At 42.8% G+C, this 18925-nt stretch overlaps 1 long non-coding RNA gene across 1 annotated transcript in view; it reads left to right on the forward strand.

Annotated features, from left to right (window-relative positions):
* LOC309519990 overlaps positions 1-18925 on the forward strand; it is a 30220-nt gene that overhangs the window by 5977 nt on the left and 5318 nt on the right. Inside the window, exon 2 of the long non-coding RNA XR_014214112.1 lies at positions 1714-1838. This is a non-coding gene — a long non-coding RNA (uncharacterized lncRNA). The remainder of the gene's footprint in view (positions 1-1713; positions 1839-18925) is intronic.

Here is an 18925-nt window from a genome sequence, read left to right on the forward strand (position 1 = left end):
AGAACTGCATTGTGAGATCTGGAGATGTGCAAATTTTGAAGGTCTGGTTTCTTTTGATTTATGTATTGTTTTGCAAAGTTCAGATTAGGTAGGTTTGCATTTAAATGTGGTCTGAATTGAATTTCTCCCTCCATCTCTAAAGCCATAGCAATCTGCTTATATGACTCGATAATAAAAATTAAGGGGCGAGGTGCTCAAACACTCATAGAACATACTACCAGTACCTTGAACATAACTCATCCAAATCCCTAGGCTGTGCATGCTTGCTGAGTTCATGCTGCACATGATTAGTTGGGCATTATTCAAAGCTAAGTTCTGAAACAGGATTCAGGATAGAGCTCAATAGATGTCAATATATGTTAGGGTACCAAGGGGTTGCTCAAGAGCAAGTAGGCAAATGCCTCCCTGCTCAGCTGTGAAGCCTTGCTTTTGATGCCAAAACAAACTTTCTCTGTGCAGAGCGCCACTCTCCCATGGCTGGCTCATTCGCTGGCAGAATCCGTGAGTGGGAGGTCCTTAAACCTTCCCCAGCAGAGTAGTTTCTTGACGCCCAGTCTGCGCCTCCCCTCTCAGCGCGGAAGCCTACTGCGCAGGGAGGGCATGGGTAATAGAGGACCTCTCTCCTCCTCGCCCTGCCCAGGCAAGGTGTCCTGGCACCGCCTCGCCTCCTCCGAGCCCTGAAGCTCCTCTTCACTGGTTACTCTCCTAGGCTGAGGAGGTCTGCTTCCCATGATCTTTGGGGGGTCTCTGTAATCCATCTGGCTTTTCCCCTCTTTCCCCTGAGCCAATGGCAGTTCCCTGACAATATAGATGAGGGGTTGCCAGCCTGGTGTCTCGAGATGTTGATAAGCTACAACTCCCATCATCCTGAACCACTGGCCATGCTAGCTGGGGCTGATGAGAGTTGGAGTCCAACAGTATATGCAGAGCACTATGTTTAATGTAAAGCATTAAAAGAACGACTTCTCGCTTTAAAATAAATAGCAATTCCTGGAGGAAATTGATGTATTACCATTCTACAGACTGCCAATTGAATTATGCTGTTCAGCTCATGTTATATAATGATACTTGACATTCTCAATTTCAAGAGGAAAAGGGGAGTCGAACAACAATTATCTAGAATATGGTACTTTGGAGGTATGTTTGCAGATGCCGATCTGGTTTATAGCAAGCCTAGATTGATGTGTATGTAGCAAAAGGAGGTACCTTTTTCCGTGTGTAAAAAAATAAGCAGCATGTAAAATGCTGTGTTTGCTGTTTTGTTTCCTACTATTGTGGGAAATCATCTGCGTGCACACACACACACACACACACACACACACACACACACACACAAATGCTCTGGTTCCTACCGCACTGCCACCCTTTTACTGATGCCTCACCATATCTCTTTGCAATATCTTTATAACCAAACTCCCAGATTTAAGGATGCTGCATGAGGTTCAAATGCCTTCTAACAAAGTTATTTTGGCACACACACCAAGCTGCGTCTTTTCAGTGCTTGCTTTGTAAAGTTCCAGGGTACAGGCAGGGTCTTAAGAGGCCTGCGCTTCCTGATGTGAAGTCATTATTCCCCTCTGAAGCTGTTATAGTCACTGTCACGCAATAAATCTGCCCTGCAGTTTTATAATTTGTGCTGGAGCTGGCATCTGTGACACAGCATTGGAGGGATAATAGGAAAGATTTTTATCTTCTGCTTCCTGGTCCTTGCAGAATGTCAACGACACAGCACAAGAGAGCCATGCTGGAAAGTGTCACTGTTGGGTGAGAAACAACCAGGGAAGGGAGCGGGGGCGAGGAAGCATCTTCAAGAATCCAGTTGCAGCAGACTCTTGAAAGTAAGTCAAGGACAGACACGTGAAATCTCTGCAAGTACAATACCCACAGTGCATCGTACCGCAGGCTGATCTATTCTTGCTTTCAAGGGCTGCCATAAATGTTCACCTATAATTTTTTTTCTGGGGTAAACATTCTGCTTTAAAAGAGTATGAAGTGGAGTCGAGTAGGTGGGGAATCCCATTTCTCTTCGCAGCCTTTGTTTCCTTGAGCTGCTGTTCTTCAGCACCACTTCCCCTCTCAGGTCTCTCCCATGTAAGAACATATGCTGCCTTACATTGGTTCTTCTAGTTCAGTCTTGTCTACAATGGCAGTGGCTCTCTCGGGTTTCAGATAAGGGTCTCTCCAGCAGATGCTGGAGATTGGACCTGGACCTTCTGCCTGCAAAGTAGATTGTTACCTGTGGACTACAGCTTTGCCTTCAAGTGATTTCACAGTCACATAGAGAGCAGTAATCCTGGGTCAATGTTACCAAGGTCCTGATCAATGTGGCCAATCTATCCCTGCCCAGGAATGGCCAATACTGGTGTACCAGCCAAGGCCAGAATAAAACACTCCTGGCCACTGAGGATACCTGTGGCTCTTGTGCCAGTGATGGATCTAAGAGTACTCCCAAGGTATAAATACCTCCTTCTTCAGGGAGTATGCAATCCAGTCAAGAAAGAAGGGGCAATCTGTGATGCCAATCTGCAATTTATTTTATCTATTTTTTTGCTGGGGGAGGCAATTCCTCCCCATCTCTAATGAATTTGCAAGTGCTTCGCCAAGAGAGGAAGATATGACAGTATCAAATTGCACATCCTGTACAATCATACATATTATTCTTGAAACTGAACCCAGTAACTTATCCAGTTGTTTATGATCCTGCACTTTCCAATTCCAAAACAGCATTCTCTCTCTCTCTCTCTCTCTCTCTCTCTCTCTCTCTTTGTGTGTGTGTGTGTCTGTCTTTTCAACCTCTAGTAGATTGGCAAAGTGCTTGCAAACTGAATAGAAAGCCAGGGGAGGAGGGCGTCACACTGCAACAGAGTGACAGTTTGCCCACCTGATTAAAATGTTCATCAGGTTTGCTGATCCTTTTGGCTCAGCCTTATTGCTTTTTTTTTTTTGGAGGGGGGTAGTTTAGAAGCATTGACATGAGGAGGAAGTCATTGTGGCTGGTATTTAATAGGGACTGTCTGGTGATGGAAGGGAATCTATCAGTCGAAGAGATAAGGGGCCTGTTTTCAGCAATCCACTTTCCACCAGTCATGGCCTTCACCCCTCCAATCTGCTCCAATGGTTTGGGTGACCCAGTTAGGGAGAGTGCAGGGCATTGCAGGGTAGCTCACTGGAAATCCCTCCCTCCCCATTCTTCTAATGGATTCCCTTCCACCACTAGACAGTCATCACTGGATGTCACTATAGTTTGCCCTTATCTGCACTATACATTGGGAGCACTATGGTAGCACTTTAAACAGTCACAGCTTCCCTCTAGGAATCCTGGGAACTGTAGTTTGTTGAGGATAGAGAGAGTTGTTAGGAGATACCCTGTTCCCTTCACAGAGCTACAATTCCTACAGTTCCCTGTGAAGAGACATTTGTTCCTCTGGATCCTACCCTTTAGGTGCACTTGTGATGGTGTCTACTAGTTGTAGAAAAAATAAGCGAAAGTAACACTTTGTATATTGAAAAGGAACATGACATTATCAAGCCCTTTAAGGTTCTATATTATGCCGCATGTTTGGCTTTAATTTGTTTATGCATGCCTTTGGAGTGGCGGTTTTTTGGGGGGTGGGGGTGCTTTAAATATACTTCTGGCCTATATTTGACATCACCAAGCCCTAGAAGAGTACAACAAATTCTCAATTGCTCTGTTTCCATAGCTCCATCCAAGGAAACTTCCTCAGTGTTTCTCATGCACTAAATAATATTAAGGTTTAAGGTAAAAGCTATCCAAGGAGTGAGGCTCTTCTCAGCCTTCCTGACATTTCCACTCTAAAATGCTGTCACTTATTTACAGAGCACTTGATGAGAAAAAGACCGGAATGGCGGTTACACTAATAATGAAGACATTAAGTGGGGGGAAACCATGGTTGTGTTATTCCCATTTCGGGAAACAGCTCTCCGTTTTCATGCTGATGTATGAAAGTGCTTGATGCTAGGAATTCGTGGTTCTTTCATTTGAATGGGCCAATTAAATGAAGGTTTCGGAAACCTTTTCTTAATAGAAAAATCCAATTCCACTGTGAAAACTTTGAGCTATTTAACAGCAAAGCAATAGCTGAAACTACTGATTAACCATAGAGTTTCCTTTTTGAGGAGGTGGGGGTGGGCAACTAACATTTCATCCAGGTGAGATAAAACAATAAATAAAAACAACAAAACGAAGCACTAAAAAGAGTTAAGAAGTAAAATGGAAGAGAGGATAAAAACAAGTGCTAAGGGTTGGTTATAGAGCAGAAACTTGCCTTAGAGTTGGCCTTAGAGCTCAAAACCCTGCTTCAAGCACTCGGCAGTCATCTTGTCCCCCCTCATCATCCAAGTGTCAGAGTCCTTTGTTTTTTTTATTATTATTATTATTATTATTATTATTATTATTATTATTATTATTATAAAACACTTTCACTATATTTATTAACAACATTCATCCAGTAATTCCATACATATTGATATTAATAACATTACACTTATATTTCTAAGTGATAAGAAAAATAACAAAGAAAACATCAATGAATGCATGCCCAGTAGATCAAACAAATGGTTCTTTTCTTCTTTCTTTTTCATATAAAAACCAGACCACTAATCTAAGTGGCCAATGGGGACAGCCTTCTTTCCCCCAAAATACATTTCCCTCGGCTACGTGCAGCTAGGGATAGGCAAATCCACCAGTCTCCGTTCTCTCATTTTTCTACTCTTCCGTTAAGTTATCCACATTTCCGCAGCAAGGTGTGATTCCATATATATATATATATATATATATATATATATATATATATATATGGAGTCCTCGTCAATATTCATCAGTATTTTAATGTGAATTTACCCTAATTATATACATTTTTGCAAAGCAGTTTTTCCGAATTCTGGCCTCGTGCAGGTCACTGCTGAAATTTGAAAGTCCACCCTTGTAAGAACTGTTGGAAAAGGAAGGCAGAAGAACTTGATGGATATTTTTCCATAATTCAGCAAGGCCCAAAGTGTCAGGAGTTTGAATATAAGGCCTCTTTGCTTTTAATTGCTTGAGGGGAGTGGCGTAGCTCAGTGACAGAGTATCTCTGACACATCAAAGGCCCCAGATTCAATCCCTTGCATCTCCAGGGAGGAGTGGGAATGTCTCCTTTATGAAACGCTGGAGAGTTACTGCTAGTCAATGTAAAAGGTAAAAAAAGGTAAAAGACCTCTGGACAGTTAAGTCCAGTCAAAGGCAAGTACAGGACCACCTCTCCTGGTATGCCCCGTGGAGGACCTTAAGGTCCACAAATAACAACACCTTGGAGGTCCCAAGTCGCAAGGTGGTTAGATTGGTCTCAACTAGATCTTTTCAGTACTAGCCCTGACTTGGTGGAACGCTCTGTCACAAGAGACTAGGGCCCAGCAGGACTTGACATCTTTCCGCGGGGCCTGCAAGACAAAGCTGTTCCACCTGGCCTTTGGTTTGGACTCAGTCTGACCCTTCTGTTTCCCTCCCCTTACGGTTTTGATCTATGGGCTACTATTAAAATGAGGCTGCATTTTAAATTATAGTTTAACCTGTATTTTAAATTGGTTCTTTTATTTTTAATTGTATTTAATTGTAATTTTACTGGTGTTAGCCGCCCTGAGCCCAGCTCTGGCAGGGGAGGTATAAATAAAAAAAATATTTATTTATATTATTATTATCTCGCTTCAGGACGAGGGAGCCGGCGTTTGTCCACAGACAGCTTTCCGGGTCATGTGGCTAGCATGACAAAACTTCTTCTGGCATGCTGTGACAGAAGCCAGAGCACACGGAAACACCGTTTACCTTTCCGCCACAGTGGTACCTATTTATCTACTTGCACTGGTGTGCTTTTGAACTGCTAGGTTGGCAGGAGCGGGGAGCTCACCCCATTGCGGGGATTCCAACTGCCACCTTCCAATCAGAAAGCCCAAGAGGCTCAGTGGTTTAGACCACAGCACCACCGTGTCCCCTTGACTAGTTAGTGTAAACAGTATTGAGCTAGATGCATTCCTAAATTAAATGCTTCAAAGAGGACCGCTTTTATTCTGAAAGCATTACCAGTTCTTTCTTGTTTTTCTGTCATTTCCACGGAGACAGCATTACAATAGCTTTCCACTTCTTTGAAAAGAATTATTCTGCCCCCTACCCCAATATACTTTTAAAAATATGCTTGCTTCAGAAACACTTTCTCCTTTTTTTTGTTAATTAAATGTAAGGGAAACGGGTTTGTTTCTCCAGAGGCTTTTCAAGCCAGCTGTTTGCCACTCACACTTAACTTTCTTACTTTGTCGAGAGTTGCCACTCTTAATTGTTGAAGACAGAGTTAGAGAACATCTAGCATCTATCTTGAGCCCCTGATCTTCTGTTCTGCTAAGAAATTGCATGCATTGGGCCAGATGGAGAAGAGGGCCCTCGTGGTCCTCCTAAAAACTGGGCGACAACACATGTACACACATACAGCCACCTCAAAGAGAAAATCTTCCTGATAATTAAGTGTTGTTAACAGCAAAGTTGTGAAAGGTTTTCAGCGCCAAATATGTCAGTAGAAATTATTTGGAAATAAAAATGTCACGCCTGTACTTTTGACATGTTCAAGAGGACATACGGTCAAATATAGACCTGTTAAGTCATTTTAAGTTGTTTTTTTAGCTAATTAACTCTGGTTTTAAATTATTAGTTGTGTACAAATTATATTTCACTTTGTGCTGGGAGGTTGAATAAACTTACACGCAACAGCGGATGATGTCTGACAGCTTGAAAGTCTGATCTCCTCAACTTCTGCTATGTATCAATAGGTCTAGTTAGCTAGAAGGCCTTGATGAGGCAGCAACTGTCACACAGACATTCCAGTTGTCATTGCAGATGGCTCTGGGAGGGACCCATGGCATCCTGGGAGGAATGGTGTATCATCACATTGGGTCCATCCCTGGGCCCTTTAGAGCCACAATTTGGAAGGTCTCAGTGTGCCAGTACTGCAAGCAGCAAGAGTTTCTAACAACTTGGATTGGCTGTGGAGAAAATAAATACTAAGCTTTAAAGATCAACCTTGGACCCCTCATGACAATTGTGTGTTTTTGGTGGTGCGTTTTTGCTTCTGCTTAAAATAAGCAAACAAAAGCTTTACAAATGGAATGGAACCTAGGAGGAACATGGGGCCTGCACATTCTCCAACTCACCCACCCAATCTCTTTCTCTAAGTCCTGTTTTGGGAAGGGGAAGAGATGTGTTCATATTTTAACGCAAAATTACCTAATCCACATTTCCTGAAGCAATGTGTGCACGGAGATATCCTACAAGGTTTCTAGTTCTCTGAATTTTGTGGTGCAATTCTCCAACAAACAGAGAAAGAAAGGAAAAGAAAGGGTTTAAAAATGTGTACATTGGGGGAAGTGTGCACAAAGTGGGTTTGCAGAGACATTTGTGCTGATGGAACTAATCAGAAGAGCAGACTTTTGAATTCTTCCTTCTGTGCTCTCACCACTTGGTTCTGGGATTTAGGGCCTGAAGCACACTGTGGTGTAGGTAAAAAGAGCATGGATCCCCAGGAAAGAATTGTTAGAATTCCTGATCTATGATTGCAGTCATAGGATTGTTGTCTTTCACATGACGGTGTGTGTTTTGACTCCACAGAGTGGGAAGTGACGGAGACAGGATGTTTGTCTTACTGTGTTCCGTGAAGTGGGACTATTGTCCTTTGTCCTTATTCTTTCTTTGCTGTCTGATGCTAGAGAGAGAGGGAGCAACGTTGCAGTGCTCTGTGTGTGTTTATATGTAAATAAAGTAGATTAGCCAAAATGCTGAGTTGCTGAGGTCTGTTACGCAACTGCGCAAACTCTGCGGATCCCTAAGTGTGCCAGTGTCGGTTGGCATCAGTCGCTGTGATGTTCGGGCTGAAGAAAGCTTACGAAGCTCCCGGACGATTGACCAGGAGGGAGGGAACATGCCAGTTGGGCATGTGTCTCTGCCAGGGTCCTACTCGAGTGTAGGCTGAACTCCTGACAAGAATCACACCCCAGCAAGGGTTCAGTTATGCCAAGGGTAGTGGAGGGAGGACACTCCATGTTCTAGGAAATCTAGCAAAGTCCCGTTCAAACTCAGGGGTACTTAATAAGCACATTTTGGGTTGTGCTGTTAGGCTCAAATCCCATGACAACATCTAGATTCATTGGGTGGCCTTGCCACCATTTATCCTCTGTAAAAAGGGAATAATAGTGGCTTACCTCACAGCCTGATTGTGAAGATGAATTGGAGAAGGAACAGGATATGTTGCCCATTTAAATATGCCATAAAGAATTTTACAAGAGCAACAGGCTTGCAGGCAGTGTTGCAACTTCTCCCTCTCTTCACTTTAAATTCCCCTCAGATGGGTAAAGAGGGCAGATTCCTCTGTTTAAGGTCACTCACGATTGCCAGCAAGGCTTAAAAAAAACCTGTGCTTTAATCAATTAATCACACAACTAATTGACCAAAGCATCCTGCTCTAATTTATAAATGGGCATACGGAACTCATACCAGGACCTAACCTTGAAATGATCTCTGTGTTTCACCAATAAAGTGGATTTGTGGGGGAAAAAATCAATTCAGCAGCATTTCTCAAGGATTATCTAAAATCTATATATGTGGCCAATACAAAATGAGGAGAAACTCTTATTCTGGTCCCCTCTCAGTTGGTACAGCCTAATACAGGGATGGGGGGGGGACACAAATAAACCAAGGACCACATTTCCTCAAGAGGAATTTTCTGTGGCAGATGTGGGTGGGGCCAGTGACAAAAATGGGAGGAGCAATGCTGCATTCCAGGAACACAGGCTTTTACACATATACATGCGCTTACCTTTCCATCTTTGATCTAGGAACAATCAAAGATCACAATCTAAGCATACATTCCAGTCAAGCAAAAGCACTCAAGGAAAGCAGATAACAGGGTATGGCCTGAGGCATGTGACCCAAGGAAGGGGCATGAGGGCATCTACTCTGGCCTAACCAATGAACACCACTGTCTCCTTTTCTTTCTTTAAAAGCGTTGTGGTTTTTTTAAGTGCTCTATTACCTGCTTTATTGAATTGCCTTTCTAAATAAGAAAAGCCAGTTCAAAAAAAGGAGATGTTCCAATCCATTGCATCTTTCTCTCTCTTTCATGAGAGTCCTGTTCCAAGTGCTGGCAAGTCCTGCCACTGACCACACCCTCACGACTGCAGGTCTGCCATGCAGTAAGGGGCAGACTGTATCAGGCCCGGACAACCATGCCAAATTATCTTCAAATAAGTACTTCTAAAAGATTTTGCAGACCTTCTACTGAAACTGCGGGCTTGTTTTAAGAAGCATAACAGCCTCTGCCTAATCTGTTCCTTCAGAAGTAAGACCTATCGATTTCAGAGGATTTGATTCCATGCAAATATACTTGGGCCTGAAGCCAAATAACCATTTGTAAATAAAATTAACAAGGCAGTCCATCTAAGCATTATGTTTGTTTTGAAGGCAGTATAAAGTTTCACTTCATGTACTTAAACTACTTCTGGATAACTTTTGCTCTATCTTTATAATTGGGAGAGAGTAAGAGGGATCACAACAGGCCCCATCCCACACCGAAACACAACGGGCTTCCTCCAATGGCAAAACTATGAGTATAGCATCCTCTACAGTTCTCAATATCCATATATGGGGGGATTCACATATAGGGAAAGCTGCTCCTTCTAGTATTTGGGTCCCAAGCCATTTAGGGTTTTATATTTTAGCAGCAGTAGCGAACAGGAGCCTGATTGTAGTGAACAGGAGACCAAAGTGGAAATCGGAAGAATCTGTCATGGGCCAGGAGTCACCTTTGTCTGCTGAACAGCAGCCTAAAGGGGGAGAAGGTGGAATGACTCCACTTGCAGCTAAGCAGGCCTTCAAGAACATGGAGGAGAAGACACTGATGGGAACCAGTTGTCTCTGGCCTTCTTAAACAGAACTCTCAGCAGCAGTCTGATGCTGGAAACAATACCTGTGGTTCCCAGCCCTCCCTTGCTGCTTCTCTCCATCTGGATCCTTGGCTGTGTGATCCTCTGGATTCGCTGATCTGTGGACTGTCTGACTTTGTATGTTAAATATACTCAGAGTGTGAATTTCATGCTCTTTATTCAGCTCGTAGTAGCAATGAATGAAACTTTCCCCAAAACATCTAGCTATATATACATTATTTACACAATGGGCCCCGCGTGATTGGCTAATTCCGGGCTGCTCCTGCAGGCCAATCAGGTTGCTGATTCACTTCCACCTGGAGCTGGATTGGGTGGCTCCTGCGGACCAATCAGACTGCTGCATTCTGGATCCTATTGTTCTAGGATTTAACTCAGTACATAACAGTATGTGGATTCTGTCCCTAGTCTCTGTTTGCTTGGCATTGGGACTTGGACAGGGCTACAACAGAACCAGTACTATGTGACTCCATCATGCTATACTACTCAGAACTGGTAGTGTTCTACACAAGCTGGAGCTTCCAAATCATCTGGAAGGGAGGCCCCACGTAGGACAATGTAACAGTAGTCTAAAATTCCTTTATACTACAGCATGAAGAAATGTGGCTAGGCTAGCATGGTTCAGTAATGGCTATAGCTGGTGAACAAGACTGAGCTGGAAACACACTCCCCTACCCTATGAAGCCCACCTGAGCCTCCACTGACAAAGTTGGATCAAGAAGGTATCTTCTGCTTGGCGGTATGAGTACCTCAGTTTCACATTATGACCTGGTGCTGTGCAGTGGATCTGGTACAGTCCTGATGCAGCTACTGTGGTCATGATGCAATTTTGTTTGTGTGTTTCTGCAGCTGCAGGGAGTTTTGGTGATGAAAGGAATTGGCAATACCCATGTTCACAGGCCTTCATCTCTGCATGAACAAATATGGTCATGTACAAAGGACCTTTATAATTATTATAATCATAGTCATTATTCAGCACCCCTCACCTCAAATCTGCTCCTGCACATGCATCTTGTAAACCTTAACTTGGGGAAATGACCAGAAGTTTTACTTCTATTGTCTAGTTTTTTGCTATGCAAATCGTTGTCAACAATTTCTCGGTGAATCAATATACTCAGCAATTTCTTTCCCTCTCTCCAGGTCACTTGATGATTAAGTGTGTGCCAATGTAAGTCACCAGCTGAAGTTCCAGGTCATTTATTGTATTTAATATTATAGGGGAAATCCATTTAGATGAGGAAATTTGGTAATTAGCTCCAAGATGAGCTATGTTTAATCTACCCAGATGAAACTAACTCAGGTTAAAATCAGTACATTTGTTGCAGTAATTTTGTTATCGGATTCATCTTCTTTGTATGTGATTTAATTCTTTGTGCTTGAGGAGTTAATTTTTTTTAATCCATCTGTGAAATTCACAGCTTCAAGATACATTTTGGAAAGTGTTCCATGTGCCCCTGATCTCTGGTTCCAATCCTGCTGTAATTTGCATAAATTACATGTTTATGTGTATGCCCACATTTTTTTTCCACCAGTCACCTACTTGAACTGCAATTGGAGGCCAGAGGCTACGGCTGAAACAGATGCTTGCAAATGCTCTCAGTTTGGTGGGTTTTCCAATATTGCCATTCAGAAAACCAAATGAGAAGTTCCAAATTAAAAATAACATTTTGCATATGAATCATTTAAACTTTCAAAAAAATAATTCCTAATTTTATTGCAGTGGTAGCCAACATGCTGCCCTCAAGCTGTTGATGGACTACAAATCCCATCACCCCTGACTATTGGCTAATTTACCAGAGGATGATGGGAGTCATAATCCAATGACATCTGGAGGGCACAACTTGGCTACCCCTGTTGTATGTCATTATTGGTACATGCACACCCTTGCACTTTTGTCTGTGAATCGTAGTACAGGGGGTAAGCAGGGAGGCCCATATGTTGCCTAGATAACCACACATTGTTTCTTTTCCTGCGGTGAACATCATGAGTCACAATATCTTGTCCCAGGATTGGCGGCCAGAATATTCTTCATATTTACAACAATATCAGGCCACCTGGAGGAGGAGTTGGCAGCAGCATTTATGGCATGGTGTGTGTGTGGAAAGGGCAACAGTGGGGAAATCATACCATAGGAAGAATAGATTTATGAAAAAGCTAACTATGGTAGTCAATCAATTGTGCAGGCAAATCAAAGCCAAGTCAAATGAAGCATCCAATGATAGAACCTCTTGCGTGTCATCACTAATCCTGGTTCATTAATCCTGTGGACTGTAATCATACAGAACTCACTGTAAGTGAACAATGGCTACAAAGACTGAGATTTGAAATGATTATTTATTATTTAAATTTGTATACTGCCCTATACCTGCAGGTCTCAGGGCGGTCCACTGGATAAAATCACAATATAAAAACACAGCATACATTTGCCATTGAAACATCATATAATTAGTCCCACGTGGTTGATTGACAAATGCCAAATTTCAAAAATTGATTGATTTGGTTGATTTTTTTTTAATTTGGTTGCTAATATGGCAAGGGAGATCCATTTTCTCTTCCTCTGCCCTATGAAATGATTGAAGATTCTTGTTTTCCCAACAGTTGGAAGTTACAAGGCTTGCTTCCACCCCCCCCCCAAAGGTTACATTTACATGATGCATATCCTGCCCTTGGGCAAATGAAAGGAGGCACAGTATAGCTTTATAGATTGCATAGCCATTTCCCAAAGTTCAGGTCAATTTCAGCAATGGAAACAGCAGGCACAAACCAACTGCTAACATAGCAGCACCTATTCTCAGGAGCACAGGCCACCCAGGCACAGCATAATCACATAATCTCATAATGTTCTCGATTTAAATTGCAAGTGTAAGATCATTTTCAGGGGCAAAGGAGCTTACCTCAAATGCATTTGTGTTTTGCAAGCTAAGTAAATGTGCATTGTGTACCAGATATTACCAATCCCCATCACTAGTCAACTGTCAAATACAAATTAATGCTGCATGTCATCTATGAAATGCTGCCATATATACTGTATAATATGCAGCATTGTATATCACCTATCATGTATCAGCTGTCAGGCGTGAAATATTGAATAATTTTTCATTTGGGTTGGATTGTTTCCGTTGTGTTGAAGCATGTATTCAGCATATAGTATCAATAAAATAAAATACTGAAATCAAATCAAATGCAGATATCAAATATTCAAAAGAAGGTCAGAACAACAACAAAACTCTCATGGCACCCCAAAAAATCTGATACATCAATTGTGGCATAGCTCTTTGTATTTTGCTGTTGTGAACCACCCTGGGCAATATACAAATTTATTTAATAATCACAATCATAGCCCCATTGGTTTAGAACACATTTTATTTCATTTTGTAATACCCTCAGCAAGTGAGGTCAGAGGACAAAACCCTGATCTCCCCCCCCCCCCCCGTAGCCCTATTTGGAAACTGTAAATCTCTGTAAATTTTATTCTGGCCCTGCGTCACCCTCCCCATCCCTCTCAATGGGTTGAAGTGATGCCATCTAAAGTAGGGAGATTGGTCTATATGTATAGTCCAGGAGTGGACAGAAGGTAGATTGGTATCTGTCTGCAGATGTCTCAGTAACCTGCAGTAGATCAGCAAGGATTTCTGACTCCCAGATTAACAAAGGGAACAACAACATGACTTGCCCACGTTGCTAAATTGCACTGGTGATGTGGGGTAGATGTGCATTGCTATTAGGGCTGTGCAGAAATCCCCATGATCTGCTACACACACACAATCCAGGACCCCTTTAGGTAGACCTGCCTAGAAAAGGTGAATGGCAGAGAAGCAGTAACCCAAATGGGGATGGGTGGGTGGGGTGCAATTTTTTAAAAGTGCCTATTCACATGAAGTAGGGGTGTGGGTGCTGCTGTGGGTTAAACCACAGAGCCTAGGACTTGCAGTGAGCAGTTCGAATCCCCGTGATGGGGTGAGCTCCCATTGCTCGGCCCCTGCTCCTGCAAGCCTAGCAGTTTGAAAGCACGTCAAAGTGCAAATAGATAAATAGGTACCGCTCCGGCGGGAAGGTAAACGGTGTTTCGGTGCGCTGCTCTGGTTCGCCAGAAGTGGCTTAGTCATGCTGGCCACATGACCCGGAAACTGTACGCCGGCTCCCTTGGCCAATAAAGCGAGATGAGTGCCGCAACCCCAGAGTCAGTCATGACTGGACCTAATAGTCAGGGGTCCCTTTACCTTTATTAACATGAAGTACTTTCCAGAAAATATTTCTACATCAGTGAATTCTGTTTTCAATCTGAGAGTTGATAGTGATAGAGAATTTGATAGTATAGCTACACATACTAATCATAGTTAATAAACTGACATGGAAAACTAAGTAAAAGGAGAAGAAAATATGCTGTGGGTGGCAGTCAACGAACTGTGATGTAACTCAGAGTAGACCCATTGAAATTAATAGCCATGACTAACTTAGGTCCATTAATTTCAATAGCTCTACTCTGAGTAAAAGGTAGTTGAATACAAACTTCTGTTCTATCATGGATTGCAATCATTTCCAGTGAATGTGAAGCTCAGCAGGGCGTTGCAGTTTTAAAGTTTTGCTCACATCACAAAGGCCATTTGCAGGGTCATCATAGTTCCCATGAGCGCTTGAGGGAGAGACATTCTCTTTTCATCCCTGTCTGTAACAGCAATGGATTAAAGACTTTTCAAAGCTTCACTCAATAACAAGTTTTTTCTCCTTCCCTGCCCTCGCACAAAAGAAATCCTAGCCCTTTCCAACAGCTGGGCATTTGTGTTTTAGACTATGAAATCAAAGGCTCACTGTTTAAAATGGTCTTGCCTTCTATTTATAGCAATAAGCTGCAACTTTGCCCAAAGTAACTTGCTCGCGTCCCAATAATTTCAGTGGAGTTTCAACAGCCCAACAGTCCATCCATGGACATGTTTATTCAGATGATATGCCCAATAAATTCAAAGGGATTTAACACCCAATTCAACTGTTTCTACCAGGGATGGTAAACATATGGTCCTGCAGGCATTGTTGGGCTGCAAATCCCATCAGCCACAGCCAGAGGTTTGGGGGACTATAGACCAGTAATATCTGGAAGGGCCACCAATTCCCTACTTTGGCTTTATAGAATTAGTGTGGACTCCTGACTTCCATTTTCCAGCCTCCATCATGCAGTTTGGATTATCTTTGATGCAATGTACAGACGGAATCAGCAGGATAGATGAAAATGCTGTATGGAAAGCTTGTAGATCCTTAAAAGAAACCAGGTAAAAGATGACAATTTGAGGCAGTTAGACATTTAAAACACTTGCTTAATAACTGAGAGTTGAAAAAGCAGGGCTGCTGCTACTGTGCCTTTTCCTTAATTTAAACTGACAGCCCACTTTCAAGTCACACCAGTGTATGAAATTGCTGGTCAGCACATCCCAGAGCTTTTCTTCATGGACTGAGCTTGACAAATTAGATTAGAAACTTTTATCAATATTAAGGCACAGTGGAACTACTTAACCCTTATGTACCCGGGGAAACAGAACACGCACCTTTGTTAACAGGAACAAGTCCTTCCTTGCCTCAGGCTCATAACTCATACAGTCTTGGAATGCTACTACTACTACAAAATGAACTAGAATATAGAGCAACAGAATTCTCTCAGGCAGATGGATTGTCCTTTTAGGAGCCAATGATATATGATCCCTACCCTGTGCTTCCGGGCATCTGTCTTCCCATAGGACACACAGGTCTTGCTTAAGCAGCTCCAGAGATGGTTGGGAGGAAGGTGTTGTCTGAGGCCATTGTACATTATTCTTCTACATTAGTACCACCTCAGCTGAAGGATCTGGAACACACACCAGGATGAAAGTATTTGATGAGATGCCGCTGGGTGTTAGTCGTGTTTTTCTCTCCACATACTCCAGTAGGAGGTGATGCTAATGTAGAAGGACCATATGCAGTGCAATCTGAGCCAGACCAGGGACCACAGAGCTTCAGCTTCTGAGACAACCATTAATGGGAAAAGAGACAGAGGCTCCTCCAGGTACCGTATTTTTCACCCTATAGGACGCACTTTTCCCCCTCCAAAAATGAAGGGGAAATGTGTGTGCGTCCTATGGGGCGAATACAGGCTTTTGCTGAAGCCTGGAGAGCGAGAGGGGTCAGTGCACACTGACCCCTCTCTCTCCAGGCTTCAGGAAGCTCTGCGCAACCCTCGGGAGCCCAGCGCCAAGCCGCGCCGGGCTCCAGAGGGTTGCGCAGAGCTGCCTGCATTCCTGGGCTCCGCACAGCTCTGCACAACCCTTGGGAGCCCGGCGGGAAGCCGCGCCGGGCTCCCAAAGGTTGCGTAGAGCTGCCTGAAGTCTCGGGCGCGCTGAAGAGCGCGCTCGGGCTTCGCGCAGCTCTCCGCAAGCCTGGGGAGACCAGCGCGGCTCCCTAGGCTTGCGGATAGCAGGCTGTTCTGGGGGTTGGGGTCAGGGGAAGCTCGGGCTTCCCCTGCGCCAGCCCCGTGCCTGGGGGGGGGGAAATAATTTTTTTTCTTTATTCCCCCCCAAAAAAAACAACACCTAGGTGCGTCCTATAGGGCAGTGTGTCCTATGGGGTGAAAAATACGGTATTTCAAGAATACTGTTATACCAAAAGCAACCGCATTGACTTGAATCACTTATGCACCCATAGCTGAAAACTTTCTTGCTGACACAGAAATCCAGGTTCTAATTAAAACAGATTGCAAAAGAATGGGTTTATTTAAAAACAAATATACTCTAATTGAAATCTGTATTTCAATTAGGAAATATTTGTTTTTAAAATAAATCAATTATTTTAGAACTGCTGTGATTTTTGTGCTATCTGACCCATGCTACAACAACTCTAAGGTTGGCTTTGTCTCAGTATAACTCCATAATCTGCAGCTGCCGGCATTGACATTTGCTTTGTGACGTAGACTTGTAGGGCAACCCACAAAACTGGTTAATCAACCCTTTATTTTCTTGGTTCTGGCTTACACTAAAAGAGAAAGCATGAATTTCCCTTTGGACTTGGTTTAATATGCTTAACATTTTTTCCTCCAGCCTTGTGATTTCTCCTCCAGCCCTAGTTTGGGATCCAGTGGTGTGTGTGTGTGTGTGTGTGTGTGTGTGTGTAAAATCTGGATCTCAATCTGCAATCACTCCATTAATGAACTCTGGTGCAAATTCTCAGATCATGATGGTTCATGATCATTGTGATAACCCAGATCCTGTTCATCATCATCTCACACAACACATCTCTGCATTGTTCATTTGCATCTAGCTTCTATCAGGGGCCATATTTTGAGTTGAGCAAGTTCTGAAGAGTGACATGGGCTGTACTTACTACTTGCTACACATGAAATAGGGAAAGGGCTCTTCAATGCATTTCTCTGAAGCGTGATGAGCAACAAAGGCAGGCCTAGCCCAAGACATTTTGGCACCTGAGGTGAACCACAAAATGGCACCCTGCCTCCCCACCAGGGAAGAAGGCGTAAGTGAAGATCTACATCAGGAACAAGGGGAGGGGGTGGAGAGAATTACAATGGGATATGCTGCTACTGTGGAACGTGCCACCTGGGGTGGTCACCTCACCTTGCCTGAACAAATGTTTGGGCTGATTTCTCCTCCTCTGCAATTCTGCTAAGAAGAGACATTTTCTGTTTCTTGACCCCCTCCCAAAACACCAACCTTAGTGTGTACTAGCAATAGAAGTTCTCTCATATTTCTTTCCCCTCTTTTCAACCCTGATTGCCATGTGGGTCAAAGCAGCTGAGCTGAATAATAAGGGGGAGTTGTTAGGATCAGGTCAAACTCCCCCCCCCCCCATTTTTTTTATTGATTTTCACAGAATTAAGAAACACACCAACAAATAAACAGACAAACATAAATCACAACCTTATTGAAACTGATCTTCTTAACATTGTTAAGTGACTTCCTCGTATCCCCCTAGTTGAATTTCAATGCAAATCATTTTAACGGTTTTCCAAATCAAGGTTCTTATAATCTTAACTTAATCACTTAACATCACTCTTTCTTCCCAATTCAGCATTAAACATAATAATTCATTACATTACTTATTTAAATCCTAAGCCTAACTAGTAATTGCAAGCTTTTTCCAATTAATTTAACTTAACATATTTAACCAAGTAGTCATTAAATTTCATCCATTCTTCCTGGTACTCCTCATCCTTCTGGTCGTGGACTCTTCCAGTCAGGTTGGCTAGCTCCGAAAAGTCCATCACCTTCATCTACCGTTCTTCCACAGTTGGTAGTTCTTGTGTTTTCCATTTCTTAGCTAGTGAGATTCGAGCAGCAGTTGTGGCATACAAAAATAATTTAACATCTTTCTTGGGCAATTCCAAACCTGTTATTCCAAGAAGAAAGGCCTCAGGTTTCTTTATAAATGGATATTTCAACATTTTTTTCAATTCATTATAAGTCTTTCACCTTGGGGCAGGTCCACCACATGTGATAAAAAGTTCCGTCTTTTTCTTTACATTTCCAACATAGGTTATCACAATTATGATAAATCTTTGCTAGTTTAACAGGAGTCAAATACCATCTATACATCATTTTCATCATATTTTCCTTTAACATTGTACATGCAGTGAACTTGACCCCTCTCTTCCACAATCTTTCCCAATCCTCAAAAATTATGTTATGTCCTACATCTCTTGCCCAATCTATCATCACTGATTTAACTTGTTCATCCTTTGTATGCCGCTCCAAAAGCCATTTATACATTTCAGACAGATTTTTAACAGGATCAGGTCAAACTTGGTTCCCTTCCCAGGCCTCTGCTTGTTTATCCCTTGCCCACCAACAGGACAACAATAATCACAGTGTGTGTGTGTGTGTGTGTGAGAGAGAGAGAGAGAGAGAGAGAGAGAGCATCTGACTTGCACATGTGCATACTGTTGCCATCTCATCCTTAAGTCCCAATTACACAGTCC

The sequence above is a fragment of the Podarcis vaucheri genome (assembly GCF_965113315.1).
Source record: "Podarcis vaucheri genome assembly, chromosome: 1".
Taxonomy (NCBI): Eukaryota; Metazoa; Chordata; class Lepidosauria; order Squamata; family Lacertidae; genus Podarcis; species Podarcis vaucheri.